The following is an 18,545-nucleotide window of genomic DNA, read 5'->3' as shown; positions in this document are numbered from 1 at the left end:
CTTACACTGACCTATAAAGCCCAGCCATTTTGCTGCAATGACTTTACTGCTTTGGATTTCTGGACAGAGACCAAGAGACAGAGCTAACTGATTTGGGACAACATAGGAGAGGTATTTTTGGCTTCTGGCCAGTGCTTTGACATTTGACTCATTGTGATTTCACTGTTTTCAACTTCATTATGGGGGCTGTATGGGGGTGCAACCCTGAGTTGCAGCATTATGTGCAAAGGGCTCGCAGACGCTGTGAGAGAGGGCCAGCCATGCCTAGACGCAGAGGGGCCATCAGGCGTCGGCAACGTAGGCCTTACACACTCAGGCAATACCGGCAGCAGGTGTCCTATCTCACCATGACTGCGGCGCATTGTGTTAAGAGGCTGCGCTTCAGAAGGGAGGTGGTTGCAGAGATCTGCCAGCTGCTTCACAGAGATCTGCGTCCACAGCTGATGTGCAGGACGTCTCTCTCGGTGGAAGTGAAGGTCACGGTGGCTCTGAGCTTTTATGCAAGCGGCTCCTTCCAAGCCGCTGCTGGGGACATAGCGAACATCTCCCAGTTTGCCGCGCATCGCTGCATCCGGCAGGTCACCGATGCACTTTTCGCGAGGAGACACCAATTCATCTCCTTCCCCATGACCCGACAGAGGCAGGAGCAGCGTGCAGTCGGATTTGGCAGGTTCGCGGGCTTCCCCATGGTGCAGGGCGCCATTGACTGCACGCATGTGGCTATGCGGGCACCTATCCACAATGCCGAGGATTACCGCAACCGGAAGGGCTACCATTCCCTCAATGTACAGCTGGTGTGTGACCACAGGCAGCGCATCCTAGCTGTCAATGCCCGCTTCCCAGGAAGCAGCCACGATGCATTCATCCTGCGCCAGACTACTGTGGCTGACATGTTCGAGGCACAGCCTCCACCAAGGGGATGGCTTATTGGGGACAAGGGCTACCCTTTGTGTACATGGCTCATGACCCCGCTCCGCGCGCCCAGGACCCCAGCGGAGGAGGCATACAACGAAAGCCATCAAGCCACAAGGAACATCATAGAGCAAACGATAGGCGTCCTCAAGCAACGGTTCCGCTGCCTGGATCGTTCCGGCGGCTCTCTACAGTACTCGCCGGATAGAGTCTCCCAGTTCGTCGTCGTGTGCTGCATGCTGCACAACCTGGCTATCCGCAGGACTCAGGCACTGCCACCTGACATTGCACCACCACCTCAGGAGGACGAGCAGGAGGACCATGAGGAGGAGGAGGAGGAGGAGGAGTACCAGCCCAGGAGGGAGCCACAAGGTCCAAGGGCCGTCCGCCGGGGGCTTATTGCTCGACACTTCTAGGCCCCCTGTCAGGGAATGGGCTGTGGAAATGTACGCACCTGAAGGCAGCCGCTCCGCAAGCCCTCAGCCGGTTAACGCAACAACCACTTGAAACATGACACCTGGACATGCTGAATAAATAAAACGCTTTATTTCACAAACTCAGGGCCCTTCCCACATGAAACAGAAAAACAGACAAGAGCCCCAAAAAACAGTCAAAAACATCTGTTGCTCCCAAAACCTGGGGAGGACTTACAAAACTTGGCCATCCAAATGGCCTTCAACATCGGCCTTACAAAAATAAGGGCCCCCCTCCACAACACAAACACCCCCATAAAAACAAACAAGGCCTTGATCTTCGGCCTTCCCAAAATAATCCCCCCCAAAACACAAGCCGCCCCATATATAAAAAACCGCTCTCACCACACTCTAGTGGGTGTGCCGAGAGGGCGAGTCCTTAGACAGCCTTCCTCGGCCCCTGCCCGACCTGCTGCTCCGCCTCAACCTGGGCCCTGTGGCTGGGACAAGGCTGGGGGAAGGCTCATGAGGGCCCCGAGGCGTGTCGGCAGATGCCCTTGGGGGTCGGCCTAGACGACGCACGTCCCGGGAGGGGCCGGCTGCTGACTGCTGCAGCTGTCGCTGGCCAGCATCAGTGCCAGCAGCAGCTCATCGCACCTTGGCTGGGGGAGTGGCAGTGTCGGCTGCACCAAGGGGGGCAAGCTGGCTGATGGCAGGCGCGCGATGTTCGCCAGAGACACTGGCACTCGGCCGGCCTGGCAGTGCAGCAGGCGCAGCTATCTGGTGGAGGCCAGACCGCTGTGCTGCAGCAGGGTGGCGGGTGCCGTGGCGAAGCCTCTGCGCCACAGCGAGTGTGGCAGAAGTGAGTGCCTGAACTGCCCTGGTATGTGGCCGCATCAGCTGTGCCAGTGTCTGGACGGCACCACTCATCTCGCGAGTCGCGTCCTGCACTGCCGCGAGATGCTGGACACCCGTCATGGGCTGCCACGAGTTGTTCCACCCCCCTGGCCTGTGATTCCCCGAATGCGACCACACTCTGAGCCAGGGACTGAATGGCCTGAGGCATCTGGTCCACAACCCCCATGAACTCCTGGTGGCGCCGCTCAGAGGCCGCCGAGATCTCTTCGAGGAGGCGCACCTCCTGGGCGAGGACCCTCTCCGGACTGGAGGGAGGACTCTCCCTCTGGGGAAAAGGCGGCCGAGCTGGCCGAACCCTCCCGCGTGCCTCAACCCCACTGGGCCCAGGATCTGCCCTCCCCTGCAACACCTCCCCCCTCTGGGGAGCAGGCCGGCGTGCTGCCGGACCCTTCCCGCGTGCCTCAACCCCACTGCGCCCAGGATCTGCCCTCCCCTGCAACACCTCCCCCCTCTGGGGAGCAGGCCGGCGTGCTGCCGGACCCTTCCCGCGTGCCTCAACCCCACTGGCCACAGGATCTGCCCTCCCCTGCAACACTTCCCCCTGGCTCTCCTGCAGGCCAGACGTCCCCCCTCCATTGCCATCCCCGGCGCGGCTGAGGGTTCCCCCGATGTGTCGCCTTCCTCCTGGTCCTCGTCGTCCTCCTCCTCCAAGGGCCTGGCACTCGGAGCTTCAGGGACCACCTCCTCCTCAGCAGCTGAAAGCAGGAAGGCATAAGAGTAGCTTTAGAGTGAGGACACGGCGTCAGCGAGGGAGGCCTGAGTGGTGGCATTATGCGCATTTGTCGGTCAGTGGGAAAGGATCTAGATCTGAAGCGCTAGGGCAACGAGAGAGGTCCAACCGGTCATGTCCTTACCAGTGGGTTCTAGTACAGGGTCCGCATCTCCGATCGCAACAGGGCCAGTCACCCGGGAACGCATGAGTCCAGCCACGCTCTCCTCCAGATCAGTGAGCGCCTGGTACTGGGGACGGCCTCCACCGGTGACAGTCTGGCTCCTCAAATTCCTTGCCAGCTTGGCCTGCAAGAGAAAGGACGGACTCTAAGTACAGTGTGGTGCCCTGTTGCTGTGTGCACTGCCTCCCATGGTGGAATAGCTTGGCCAGTGTGGTGCCCTGTTGCTGTGTGCACTGCCTCCCATGGTGGAATAGCTTGGCCAGTGTGGTAAGTGCAGAAAGTGCTATTGATGATCATGCCAGTGCCATTGCTGCGGGAGGAGGGCTGCCCATTAGGCCTTTGAGGTCCCTTTGCCCATAATGTGAGGTTCACATGCAAGGATGAGGAGGACACTGGAAAGGGTACTCACCTTCACCAACCGAGTGAGGTCGTTGAACTTCTTGCGGCATTGGTCCGCACTCCTGGGGACATCGCAGGTGGATGACACCCTGCGGGCGATTCTCCTCCAGGCTTTCCTGTACTCGCTCCTGGGAGCCTTGTTGCCACTGTCCGGGCACAAGATCTGTCTTTTGTCCTCCACACCATTAATGAGCACCCTCAGAGCATGCTCGGAGAAGCGCTGCGCTCGTTCACGGGCCCTCTCCATGTCTCCTGGCGCTATTTTGGCCCACCAGCAGTGTTGAGGCCTAGCTGCAGGGCTCCAGTATGCAGGGCGTGGCAGCAGTCAAAGTCGACCCTTCCCCCTTTAAGAGCAGGCCGGCGTCAGGGTGTCTGCTGTCAATCAAAACATGACCGCACCTGCGCTGCGCCCGGCCTCGGCGTTATCAGGCCGCATCGCCGGATTAGCGCCTGAACAGAGCATTGCAACGCCAGTTTCAGTGCTCGGCCAAACTCTTGGCCAACTCTACTGAATTTCGGCGAGGTGGCCTGCACTTTCCGGCGGGCGCTAACTTTAGCGAGCGCCCGACTTTAGCGCCCCAAAAGTGTCCAGACTGAACTTCTAGGCCCAGGTCTTGTCCATCTAATTAGGATCAGCTGTTCTTTTGTATTTGCCTACAGATCTGATATAGAGCCTGTACAGCACCATGGGTTACAGTGCACACCATGAAAATCCTGACCTTTGCGCATGCTGTAAGCCATTTGTATAGGAGCGGTACACCATCTGTATGGGAGATGTACATTATTTATACACCTGCGCTGCTTTTTGAGATGCTAATAGATAAATGCCAGCTGTTCACACAGCAACGCAGCTTATTCTGTTCTTAAATAACACTTGGCTCCTCTGCTATTGAGAGCACACAACAGATCTCGTTTATAACACACAGGAGTTTGACACCGGTACCTGCATTACTTGTTTGTTAGTCTAACCCTCTCTGATGGCAAAGCGGAGTACAATGCAAGAACTACTAATATGCATTCACAGACCTCCACTCACCATTGACCAATTGCTGATGATGTTTTTAAGGTGAAGAGCCAACAGAATGGTTGGTTGTTAGCTAACTTAAAACTTTTAGATGTAAAGGTTCAACAAGTTGCCTAACCCAGTCCTTTTTCAGGTGCACCTTGCAGTTGTGCTGTGGTGACTGCCGAGCTGCAGCGGTTTTAAGACTACTTTCTTGTTGCAGGCGGGTGCTGCTTCGTTTAACTGAATTGGGTTCAGATCGCCACGGTTATACTGAAGATTGTAGGGTCAATCTTGCGATGCCCCATGCCACTGGCAGGACCTCACACGCAGACAACAGACGTCATGAAAACACACACTCAATTTAATGAGGTGTGAGTTGAGGGAGTTCCAGGAAGGCCTCATCTTAATATTTACCTGAAGCTTTCCAGTACCCTCACCGAATTTCTTTCAAAGCTAGGTAGATGAGTGCTTCAGCCGGCAAGGCTTGTTTAATGGGCTTTATTAAGTTGAGTTGTCGCTTTTTTGCTTGCATTTTGAAGCCAGATTTCTTTTGCGCTTCTTTTCATTTCAATGCTTGTGCATTCATCCTTGTTCATATATTTTCAGGGGTCCCTGGTGCTGGTCTTTTGCACAAGCTTCACTTTTGCTCCATCTAGTTGAAGTGCCAAACAGCTGCAACGCCAGTACTGTCTGTGAAAGTTGGGAGGATGACCCTGGCTATGTCAACTCCCATTCTGATCTAGATTTTAAAAAATCACTTTGTGATAGGACATCACCTGCAGTACAAAACAACAACAACAACTTGTATTTATATAGCGCCTTTAATGTAGTAAAACGTCACAAGGCGCTTCACAGGAGCATTATAAAACAAAATTTGACACCGAGCCACATAGGAGAAATTAGGGCAGATGAAGAGGTAGGTTTTAAGGAGCATCTTAAAAGAAGAAAGAGAGGTAGAGAGACAGAGAGGTTTAGGGAGGGCATTCGAGAGCTTAGAGCCCAGGCAGCTGAAGGCACGGCCACCAATGGTGGAGCGATTATAATCAGGGATGCTCAAGAGGGCAGAATTAGAGGAGCACAGATATCTCAGGGGGTTGTAGGGCTGGAGGAGATTACAGAGGTAGGGAGGGACGAGGCCACGGAGGGATTTGAAAACAAGGATGAGAATTTTAAAATTGAGGCGTTGATTAACCGGGAGCCAATGTAGGTCAGCGAGCACAGGGGAGATGGGTGAATGGGACTTGGTGCGAGTTAGGACACGGGCAGCCGAGCTTTGGATGATCTTAAGTTTACGTAGGGTAGAATGTGGGAGGCCAGCCAGGAGTGCATTGGAATAGTCAAGTCTAAAGGTAACAAAGGCATGGATGAGGGTTTCAGCAGCGGATGAGCTGAGGCAGGGGTGGAAATAAACACAGAACATAAGAACATAAGAAATAGGAGCAGGAGTAGGCCAATCGGCCCCTCGAGCCTGCTCCGCCATTCAATAAGATTATGGCTGATCTGATCCTAACCGCCAATCTACTATCACAGAACCATCTCCTGAATCTAACAGAATTAGACACACAAAATAGGAGCAGGATCAGGCTACACGGCCCCTGGGCCCACTCCGCTACCCACAGGGCCATGACCGATCCGAACCTAAACTCATGTCCAAATTCCTGCCTGCTCCCCGTAACCCTTAATTCCCTTTACTTCTAGGAAACTGTCTATCTCTGTTTTAAATTTATGTAATGATATAGCTTCTACAGCTTTTTGGGGCAGCATATTCCATGGACCTACCACCCTCTGAGTGAAGTAGTTCCTCCTCATCTCAGTTTTGAAAGAGCAGCCCCTTATTCTAAGACTATGCCCCCTAGTTCTAGTTTCACCCATCATCGGGAACATCCTCCCCGCATCCACCCGATCCAACCCCTTCACAATCTTATATGTTTCAATAAGATCGCCTCTCATTCTTCTGAACTCCAATGAGTAGAGTCCCAATCTACTCAACCTCTCCTCATATGTCCATCCCCTCATCCCTGGGATTAACCGAGTGAACGTCCTTTGTACTGACTCGAGAGCAAGTATGTCTTTTCTTAAGTATGGACACCAAAACTGTATGCAGTATTCCAGGTGCGGTCTCACCAATACCTTGTACAACTGAAGCAATACCTCCCTATTTTTATATTCTATCCCCCTAGCAATGAAAGCCAACATTCCATTGGCCTTCTTAATCACTTGCTGCACCTGCATACTAACCTTTTGAGTTTCGTGCACCAGGACCCCCAGATCCCTTTGTACTTCAGTACTTTCCAGTTTCTTGCCATTAAGATAATAACTTGCTCTACGATTTTTCCTGCCAAAGTGCATAACCTCACACTTTCCAGTATTGCATTCCATCTGCCAAATCTCTGCCCACTTACTTAGCCTGTCTGTGTCCCCTTGCAGGTTTTTTATGTCCTCCTCACTCACTACTTTCCCTCCCATCTTAGTATCATCTGCAAACTTTGATATGTTACACTCGGTCCCCTCCTCCAAATCGTTAATATAGATTGTAAAGAGTTGGGGACCCAGCACTGACCCCTGCGGCACACCACGAGTTACTGATTGCCAGTCTGAGAATGAACCATTTATCCCAACTCTCTGCCTTCTGTTAGATAGCCAATCCTCTATCCATGCCAGAATATTACCCCCAATCCCGTGATTTTTTATCTTAAGCAATAATCTTTTGTGTGGCACCTTGTCAAATGCCTTTTGGAAGTCTAAATACACTACATCCACTGGTTCCCCTTTATCCACCCTATATGTTACTTCCTCAAAGAACTCCAGCAAATTTGTCAAACATGACTTCCCCTTCATAAAACCATGCTGACTTTGTCCTATTAAATTATGATTATCCAAATGTCCTGTTACTGTCTCCTTAATAATGGACTCCAAAATTTTACCTACCACAGATGTTAGGCTAACCGGTCTATAGTTTCCAGCCTTCTGTCTACTGCCCTTTTTAAATAAGGGTGTTACATTAGCAGTTTTCCAGTCTGCCAGGACCTTTGCTGAGTCCAGGGAGATTTGGAAAATTATTACCAATGCATCCACAATCCCTACCGCCACTTCCCTCAAGACCCTAGGATGTAAGCCATCAGGTCCAGGTGATGGGTGATGTTACGGTGGTCAAAATAAGGCGGTCTTAGTTATGGTGTGGATATGTGGTCGGAAGCTCATTTCAGGGTCAAATATGACACCAAATTTGCAAACAGTCTGGTTCAGCCTCAGACAGATATTCGGGAGAGGGATGGAGTCGGTGGCTAGGGAACAGAGTTTGTGGCAGGGACCGAAGACAATGCTACAAGATCCTTCCTGACCATCACAGGGGACATCTGTCAGATAAGCCAGTGTGGAGGTCATTCTGCATCAAGCAAATAACCAAGGTAATACTTGCCCAAGGAAACAACTTCATCACTTTATAACTGTAGAGGACACAGACCTTTCACCAACTGACAGGATATCATAGTTGCAACCCACATGGTCATAAAGACTCCTCATCACAACCCCGATGCATGAACAGGAAGGATTTCCACTCCATTAATGAGCAGGTGGTTTCTGACCACAACAATGCTATCCCTCATGTTAATATCTGATACAGAGTCAGCTGTGGCTCAGTGGTAACACTCTTGCCTCTGAGTCAGCAGGTTGTGGATTCAAGCCCCACTCCAGAGACTTGAGCACCTAATCTAGGCTGGCACTTCAATGCAATACTGAACGAGTGCTGCACTGTCAGAAATGACGTCTTTCAGATAAGATATTAAACCAAAGCCCTGACTGCCCCCTCAGGTGGGCATAAAAGATCCCACGGCACTATTTCAAAGAAAAGCAGGGAAGTTCTCCCTGGTGTCCTGGCCAATATTTATCCCTCATCAAACAGATTATCTGGTCATGATCACATTGCTGTTTGCGGGAGCTTGCTGTGCGCAAACTGGCTGACACGTTTCCTACATTACAACAGTGACCACACGTCAAAAGTGCTTCATTGGCTGTAAAGCGTTTTGGGATGTCCTGGAGTCGTGAAAGGTGCTATATAAATGCAAGTCCTTCTTTTCTTTTGTATATCCAGGGAGCATCCACAATGCTATCATCCTTCAGCAGTCCAGAGTGCCTGCCGTGTTTGAAGGTGGCAACAGAATGTTTGGGTGGCCGCGCATTTATAGCCTTCTCGCACTTCTCCCTTCCCAAACAGAACTGAAACACTTTGGGAAAGAGAAAATAAAGTTTCAACATTTTATTTGAAAACTACACAAACCTGACCTTATCCATTGTCTATACATGTAATTCCTGTTGGTGGTTGTGTAAGTTGTGCTAGATCGACTGATTAACTTTGAACTGTGAGGAAGTGTTCCTCAAATGGGAGAAGCAACTGTGGTGGCAGAAAGAGGTGGGGTACTTCGAGCCTCTTGGAATGGTTGTGACCATGAAAATCTGGCTGTGGTGGATCCAACTGTCCCTACCTTGGCGTTCACTCCTTGGTGGCATTGCAAATATAGAATAACTTCCACCCCTTTCTATTCCAGCACCTGGAGATAAAGGCTAACATTCCATTAGCCCTTTCAATTATTTTTTGTACCCGTTCACTAGTTTTTAGTGTACATGGACCCCTAAATCTCTCTGCTCCTCCACAATTCCCAACTTCTCACCATTTAGAAAATACACCAATTTATTTTTCTTAGGTCCAAAGTAGATAATCTCACATTTCCCCACGTTGAACTCCATCTGCTGCAGTTTTGTGCATTCACTTAATCTATCAATGTCCCTGTTATAAATCTCATCATTCATCAAGAAACTACTCATGAAATAACGCTGGACGGCCAGCTGGTGGCGCCGTCCAAGGAGTATAAATACTCGGGCGTGGGCCCAACTTGCCAGGGACATTTTGTAAGACAAGGAACTAGTGAAGTACAACTAGACCTCCATGTTCTGAAACAAGTTGATTAAAGCCTTGCTTTATGCTCAAACCAAGTGTGTAGTGAGTTTTATTACGTCAGTCCCTTTGCACCTTTCTGCTCCCTGCAACACTACTTACTGTGCCACTTAGTGTCATCAGCAAACTTGGATATACGGGTCTCGATTCCTTCATCTAGGAGACAAGAAGATCTGCTTATGGGGACTGCTAATGAATTATTGAGAGAACAATTGGTTTAGTATTAAAAAAGTCATTTTGAATATAATAGAATTCACATATGAATATCCATGTTCCAAGAAATCTAACCTGATTTGACGAGATATGGTTTTCAGAGCTTGCAGTTAAGGAAACCATGATGTAGTGTTCCCTTCCCAACATTGTAATCAATTGTCTAAGTATGTGGCATTCTGAAGCAGAGCCTCTGCACCCATTTGATGGCCAGGGCTCTGAATTGGTTACGATCTTAGACCAAGGTCCGAGATTGATCTAGGCTAATTTGGAGTGCTGGCAGAGTTTAGCGAAGCTCAGAATATTTAGTATTCGAAACAGATGTTGGCTTTGCACAATTAACATTTGAATCCAATGTCCATTTGGAATACCAAATGAGGCATCTCCCAGAGAGAGGAATGTATATCAAAGGAAACCAAGCTCTCACTGCTTTGGCTTGTACCTTTTAGTGATGCCTGGGAGGAATTGCTTCTAATGTGCTGATGTCTGTCTGTGTGCATCACTGAATCTCTAATAGCCTTAAATAATTGGTTTCAAAACTTGTTTCAGTGTACATAATGCAAAATATAAAAATCTGATATTTATTCGGCCAGCTTATATTTGAAAGTGTGAATGACTTCAAGTTCTAACATGTGAATTTGTACTTGAGTAGTGTTGTGGCAGTAACAGGCAGCTGCTATAAATGGGATGCCACAATAGAAGAGTTAATGTGCATGTTTCTGCAGTGGGGGAGTGTGTAAAGTGTATAGTTGTTTATACACCTAAGGGAGAATGGTGAAGAGATGCAATGGGTGTTAGACACATAATGAGCATAGAGTATAGCAGTCATATACAAGTGAAGAGAGAAAGAATGGTAAGAATGGAAAGAATGCCATTCTTACAGATGGTAAGAATGATAAATTAAAAGTCCTCATGAATGGGATTTGCAAAGACGAACCTGGCAATGGATGGACAATATTCCACCCTGTTTAGTGCGACAGCAAAACTCCTGTCAATGAATCTACATTAAACAGCTGTAGTAACAGGGCAGGAAATCATAGGCCACAAGGTTGTGAGATCTAATTCTCAGCTTCATTTGCAAACTAGCAAACTTGTTGCATGAGTTTGGTCATTTTGATTCAGAAGTAAAAAAAAATTGGTCTGACTAGTGCCACAGCACAAATCCCATCAGCTGGTCCAGAAGTAGCATCCACGATGGGTGTGGGCAACTTTCTAACAGGGACTGTACCATGTTCTCAACTAAAAGAACTGCAAGAGCAATAACATTCCAAGGAACATAAAACGCCGAGCATTATTTTTCATTTTGCCTTAAGTTAAATCCTAAGTATGTATTTGCTCCTCTTGAAGGTTATTCCAAGTGTTAATAATGTTCTGCTATCACTGCACAGTTCTAAACATGTATTTGTTCTGCAATGAACAGCGTCACTCTCCTGAGTCTGTCTGTCTGCAGCTCACACGAGAATGATTAATTAGGCTTTGTAGCGCTGACACGCTGAGATCTTCAGCAGGTTTCTTGCGATGATAATTTAGTTTCTATTAGTGCCACAATTTTCTGGTGGCAGTTTCCCTCCATATCTGCAGATTCTCATGGTGTGAGGAAGAGGAAGGTTCCTTGCAACGATGGTGTCATTATAACCCGAGTGTCTCAAGCACCGGCCAGGAAGGGTTTTTGAAACTTAAGTAATGAACTCCAAGGCTGAAACTGAGAAAGAACAAATTTATTTTACAGTCCGTGAGGGAGCGGGCCTTTTTCCTGCAGCACAATCTGATTGTCTGGCTGTGCAGGACAAAGCAAGCGGATCTCACCTTGTTTATTTGCCCTAAGGTATAATTTCAACTTTCACCGACAGATACATCTTTCATTAATTATTTCAAATAATAATTCTTAGAAATAATAAGTATTAACAAGTCAGTGGTAATTTTATTACACAGGATTACACAGGATATACTTACAGAAACAGGCCATTCGGCCCAACCAGTCCATGCGGCGTTTATGCTCTACTCGAGCCTCCTCCCATCTTTCCTCATCTAAATCTATCAGCATAACCCGCTATTCCTTTCTCCCTCATAGGCTTGTCTAGCCTCCCCTTAAATGCACTTATTACTTGGAGGGTGCGAATCTGGGTGGGGTAGAGGAGCAAAGGGATCTCGGAGTACAAATGCTCAAATCACTAAAAGTAGCGACACAGGTTAACAAGTCGCTTAAAAAAAGCAAACCAGGCACTAGGGTTTATTTCTAGAGGGATAGAATTGAAAAGTAGTGAAAGTTATGCTAAACTTGTATCGAACCTTGGTTAGACCACACTTGGAGCACTGCATACAGTTCTGGTCGCCATATTATAAAAAGGATATTGAGGCACTGGAGAGGGTCCAGAGAAGATTTACAAGGATGATACCAGAAATGCGAGGGTATACATATCAGGAAAGGATGAACAGGCTGGGTCTCTTTTCGCTTGAAAAAAGAAGGCTGGGGGGTGATCTAATAGAGGTCTTTAAAATTATGAAAGGTTTTGATAGAGTGGATACAGAGAGAATGTTTCCACTTGTGGGGAAGAGCATAACTAGAGGCCATCAATATAAGATAGTCACCAAGAAATCCAATAGGGAATTCAGAAGAAACTTCTTTACCCAGAGAGTGGTGAGAATGTGGAACTCGCTACCACAGGGAGTGGTTGAAGCGAATAGTTTAGATGCATTTAAGGGGAGGCTAGACAAGCATATGAGGGAGAAGGGAATAAAGGGTTACGCTGATAGATTTGATGAGGAAAGACGGGAGGAGGCTCGAGTGGAGCATAAACGCCGGCATGGACTGGTTGGGCCGAATGGCCTGTTTCTGTGCCGTATATCCTATGTTATCCGATTTTTCCTTCGTTTACATCTGAGCTATTTTAACTTTGAAAGGAGAGAGGTTTATTTTCCATATGTCTTTGCCTGTAGATTTTAGTGACAGGCAATGAAGCCACTCTTCAGTTGCTTTGCTTCTGTAATACAGTATCAGCTTGGGCAGATGGACAGCATCACTGCTGTGCCACTTTTCTCACAAGGGAGATGGTTAATAAATTCTTTTAAATGAAAGGCATTGTCAATCGTTGTGCTTTGAATTTTGGTATTGGTTTTAATTGATGTACAAAATGAGAAAAAGAGTTAACTGAACAATATACAACTTCTAACCAGCATATTTTTTGCCTTACAGCGAATGCCAATTATCATGTAGTTGTACCTTTCTCCTGTCTGCCAGGCGATTTTCAAGTCAAAAACGACGCAGCAGTCATGTTTTACAACAAAATAGCCGGTGTAAAGACTGAATGGTTAATCACAGATTTCAGAGATTAGAAAAGATATTGGAGGTTGTGCTGTTCTAAAAGGTTCAAGTTGACTCCGTGAACAATGCGACCATTTCCCTCACTGGGCTGTGCTTAAATGAGTTCCAGACAAAACACTGTGCAGATAATGCTTGCTCAATTATGGGATTTCAGAGATCAAACCAAGAAGAAAAAAAAAAGGTCTCTTCAAATAAGAGACAAAACTGACTCTATGCCCTGCTCGCACAGAGCTCTTCCTTTCTGGGCCCACAGGCCGCTGGCTTTGAGGAAGGAGAACGGGCACACCCAAAGCACATTTCTATAGGAGATTGCTTTTGTTTACAAGGAGTGATCCGGGAGGCTGGTTAATGTAACAGTCTCCATCTGGTTAATTACTGATGTAATCATACATCGAAGGGTTAGTCATGTAAAGCTTTTAATACTTAGACTGTAGTTAAAGGATTTTCCATATCACTGTCAGATGATTAATATCAGACTTCCCTTAAAAGAAATGCAGCCATTTAGTTTGTGTTTTTAGAGACGAGTTTTGACAGGGGCTGCCAGCAGAATGCACCTGATGATTTTCTGTAGGTCAGATGTTATCTATTTCTCTCTCGCTCTTTTCTTCAAAGTGTAGAATTTTTTTTGATTGGAAAATTATGCCTGAAGCAAGTCTATGAGTTAATATGTATCATGTTGCCCTGAGGACTGGAAAACTGCATGAGTCATGACCCACTCTATGCCAGAGTCCCTTTGACTAGTGTTAGCGCAGTTTGCGATGCATCACTGGCAGTGACATTTTTATTTTATTTTTCCCATTGTGACCATGCAACTGATTGTCATGTGCCCTAATGTTTCTTCTACATGTTTTGCCTGAAAGATCTGTCACCCAAGTACTTTTCTGGCTCATCTTGGTGTGTATCAATTTCGAATATTCAGAAAGAATGAAAATTTTAACTTATTCCATTCTCCCATTCCCCAAATACTCAGATGCCACTTCTCTCCTCGGCCCCAGCAATTTAACCTAGTGGTTAAAATACTTTGAGACCAACAAAATGGCACATTGTCGGGAAATTAGGTTCCATTTCTGCTCCTCCAGGCCCCCAAGGAATCTTAAAGAAAGACTATGGGGAAGAAATTTGTTATCGCCGCGTTTGGGGCACGATTATCGGCCGGGCGCAAAGTTTAGCGCCTGGCACTAATTATTGCCTCCGACTGCAAACTTGGCTTCTAGAGGTGATTGGAGCGCTAAATCAGGGGCTACGCACCTCTCTTAAGGCGCTAACGCCGAGGAGCGAGGCGCTACCTTAGAGTGCTAGCGAAACTCATGTGATGTCAGTCAGCAATGGAACACAGACACACTGGCACTAGTCAGTTCCTAAAGGGGAGGGTCGATCTTGCTTTCCATCCACATCCTACTCATTGCAGCCTTGAATCTCGGCCTGGAGAGACCTGTACATCAAATCTGCTGGAAAGAACAATGGAGAGGCCCAGGGAAAGAGCTCAGAGTGCAGCCCCCATAGTCTCTTCTAAATCGATGCAAGGAAGGTCAAATCAAAATGAACCTGCAAAGTGCTGCTTAGTACCCAAAACTCCTTCACACAGCATTGAATCTCTCCAGAAGTCTCTCTCTCTCTCAGAATGCGTGGTGCAAAAATGTCGCGGAAAAAAAAAGGCAGGAAGCGGTCGCCTTTAAATAGCGCTCCCCCAGTCCCATCCCAACTGCAAAACGTTCCCCTCAACCTGTCATTGCTAGCGGCAGACGGAAAGGCAGGGGGCGCCACTCAATATCTGGTCCGGGGCGCTACCGGGGCGTTGTATACTCAACTGATGTCACGATCTGCGGGCGCAGCAGATCGTGGTGGTGGTGTTTAGCACCACTGTAAAATGTCTGGTCAATTTCGCGAGCGGCGCAAACATTGCCGCACCTGGGCGCTAGTTGCTTTACATCCCATTAGCGCCCTCTTAGCGCGCTAACGGGAGGCGCAAAGCAACCAAATTTTTCCCCCTTTGATTCTATAGCGCCTTTCACGACCTCAGGACGTCCCAAAGGTCTTTACAGCCAATTAAGTACTTTTCTGAAGTGTAGTCACTGTTTTAATGTAGGAAAAGCGGCAGCCAATTTGCGCACAGCAAGGTCCCACAAACAGCAGTGTGGCAATAACCAATCTGTATTAATTTTTAATTTTTTTTATTCGTTCATGGGAGGTGGGCGTCGCTGGCAAGGCCAGCATGTATTGCCCATCCCTAGTTGCCCTTGAGAAGGTGGTGGTGAGCCGCCTCCTTAAACCGCCGCAGTCCGTGTGGTGAAGGTACTCCCACACTGCTGTTAGGGACGGAGTTGACCTAGCGACGATGAAGGATCGGCGATATATTTCCAAGTCAGGATGGTGTGTGACTTGGAGGGGAACTTGGAGGTGGTAGTGTTCCCATGCGCCTGCTGCCCTTGTCCTTCTAGGTGGTAGAGGTTGCAGGTTTGGGAGGTGCTGCCGAAGAAGCCTCGGTGAGTTGCTGCAGTGCATCTTGTAGATGGTACACACTGCAGCCACAGTACGCCGGTGGTGGAGGGAGTGAATGTTTAAGGTGGTGGATGGGGTGCCAATCAAGCGGGCTGCTTTGTCTTGGATGGTGTTGAGCTTCTTGAGTGTTGTTGGAGCTGCACTCATCCAGGCAAGTGGAGCGTATTCCATCACACTCCTGACTTGTGCCTTGTAGATGGTGGAAAGGCTTTGGGGAGTCAGGAGGTGAGACACTTGCCGCAGAATACCCAGCGTCTGACCTGCTCTTGTTGCCACATTATTTATGAGGCTGGTGCAGTTAAGTTTCTGGTCAATGGTGACCCCCAGGATATTGATGGTGGGGGATTTGGCGATGATGGCCATTGAATGCCAAGGGGCAGTGGTTAGACGCTCGCTTGTTGGGAATAGTCATTGCCTGGCACTTGTGTGGCGTGAATGTTACCTGCCACTTATCAGCCCAAGCCTGAATGTCGTCCAGGTCTTGTTGCATGCGGACATGGACTGCTTCATCATCTGAGGAGTTGTGAATGGCACTGAACACTGTGCTGTCATCAGCGAACATCCCCACTTTTGACCTTATGATGGAGGGAAGGTCATTGATGAAGCAGCTGAAGATGGTTGGGCAAGGACACTGCTCTGAGGAGCTCCTGCAGCGATGTCCTGAGGCTGTGATGATTGACCTCCAACCACCACAACCATCTTCCTTTGTGCTAGGTATGACTCCAGCCAGCAGAGAGCTTTCCCCCCCGATTCCCATTGATTTCAGTTTTACTAGGGCTCCTTGATGTCACACTCGGTCAAATGCTGCCTTGATGTCAAGGGCTGTCACTCTTACCTCACCTGGAATTCAGCTCTTTTGTCCATGTTTCTACCAAGGCTGTAATGAGGTCTGGAGCCGAGTGATTCTGGCAGAACCCAAACTGGGCATCAGTGAGCAGGTTATTGGTGAGTAAGTGCTGTTTGATAGCACTGTTGACGACACCTTCCATCACTTTGCTGATGATTGTGAATAGACTGATGGGGCGGTAATTGGCCAGATTGAATTTGCTCGCTTTTTGTGGACAGGACATACCTGGGCAGTTTTCCACATTGTCGGATAGATGCCAGTGTTATAACTGTACTGGAACAGCTTGGCTAGAGGCGTGGCTAGTTCTGGATGATGTTGGTTGAGGGATATATATTGGCTTGGACACCAGGGAGAACTCCGCTGCTCTTCTTCGAAATAGTGGCGGGGATTTTTTATGTCTACCTGAGAGGGCAGACGAGGCCTTGGTTTAATGTCTCATCTGAAAGACGGGACCTCCGACAGTACAGCACTCCCTCAGTATTGCACTGGAGTGTCAGCCTAGATTTTGTGCTCAATTCTCTGGAGTGGGGCTTGAACCCATAACCTTCCGACTTAGAGGCAAGAGTGCTACCAACTGAGCTACAGCTGACACTTAAGATGTCCTCCCGAAGATTAAAAAATAAAAATTACATGGCCTCTTCTGCTCACTCTGCTGCCTTCTGCCAGGATTCTCTGGCGGGTTTGCCACCGCCTGGGCCTCCTCCCGAGTTATAGCTAAAATAGCGTTGAGGCGTCAATGACATCTTCAAGCTGTGATTTTTACATTTAAATTAGGCCCCCAACTGGGATGTAGGGAGAGGGAGAGAGCAGGGCAGGGGAATAGGAGAGGTGAGGGGATAGAGATGAAAAGGGGAGGAGGAAGAGGAAGATGGGGGGATAGGGAGAGGAAGAAGAAATGGAGAGAGAAAAGGTGGATTGGGCAGATGGGGCAAGGGGGAGGGGAGGGGAAGATGAGGGGGCGGTGATAATGGGGAATGTGTGGAGGGAAGGGGTGGGTGGGTGGCACTGGGCTAGAGCTGATTCTTTTCAGGGGGAGGGTGCAAACTTCCAGGGTCTATTTTCTTTATAGAGGGGCGGTGTGGGAAAGGCAGAAAGGGGGTGGGGCACAGGGAGAGGGTGAGAGGAGGTAGGAGGGAGACAGATGCTTGGATGTCCCCAAATTTATGAATGAAACAGAGATAATAAAACACGCAGTAAAGACAATAGAATAAAAAGTAGTTTCCGAATTTCCATAAACTTTATTTTAAGGCTTTCAATTTACACTGGTGCTTTTATTTACTCATTATAGAATCATACTGCATAGAGCTTGCCTTTTTCTCAGCAAATGAATCAATAATGTTATTGAAATCTACAGATTTTGTTAGATCACATTCAATGGCAAGAGTTGCATGCCATTAAATCTTGACTGACCCATAGTTGGGCGGAGGGAGATCTTCACACATTTGAGCACACTGAATGATCTTTCTGCGCTGGCCACAGACCCTGGCATGCAGCAAAATATGCAAAGTGCGGGAAATTTCAACACGACTTGCAATAAACAGTGTGCTGCGTCACTGCTGTCCAGTCATGTTCAATTTTCTTTCCATTAGGAAGAGGGTAGGAGAGAAGTGCATGGGGAAACAGCTTTCCTTTGATTTCCCTTTTAGTTTTCCAGTTATGAAGCACAAGTCTGTCTTTGTCACTCTATTTTAGGGCTCTTGCACCTGAAAGTATTTTCTCCATAAAACATGAGGTTGGTCATGTTCATCTTTTCCCTCTTTGGGATCTTGTCCTCCTCCTGCGCTTCATCTAGACTAGGAGTAGGATTACTATCTTCTTCATTATCTTCCGCTTCAGACTCAAACTGGGCCCATTTCATTGTGTTGCCATCGACACCTGAATGAGCTGTGTTAGATATTTCACCACTCTGTGTCTCGGAACTCTCTACTGTTATGTATTGTGTGTTCTAGTGTGTGTTCTCCTCCCACCTGTGGTGGCGCTGTCACAGGAGATAAATGGTTGGGTGTTCTCTGTTAAGTTTAGCTCTCTTTGTTCAGAACTTTCCAGAACTTCCTTTCCTTCCAATAAAGCACTTCATGTTTGAATCTCTGAGTCCTAAATTGTGTCTAGGTAGAAAGGTACCGACACAACATCTGCCTTTTCTGAAGATTTCCCGCTGCACTGAATTGGTTTCTA

The 18,545-nt window shown here is 48.0% G+C and overlaps 1 pseudogene; it reads right to left on the bottom strand.

The window, feature by feature from the left end:
• Positions 1–18,228, bottom strand: part of LOC147110409 (ATP synthase F(0) complex subunit C3, mitochondrial-like) — a 42,572-nt pseudogene extending 24,344 nt beyond the window's left edge.
• Positions 18,229–18,545: the final 317 nt, after the last annotated feature.

This window comes from Somniosus microcephalus, chromosome 11 (assembly GCF_052327205.1).
Source record: "Somniosus microcephalus isolate GS21.2 chromosome 11, FLI_Smic_1.0, whole genome shotgun sequence".
NCBI classification, from domain to species: Eukaryota; Metazoa; Chordata; class Chondrichthyes; order Squaliformes; family Somniosidae; genus Somniosus; species Somniosus microcephalus.
The sequence above is the reverse complement of the archived record's forward strand: the minus strand, read 5'-3'. Positions and strand labels throughout refer to the sequence as shown.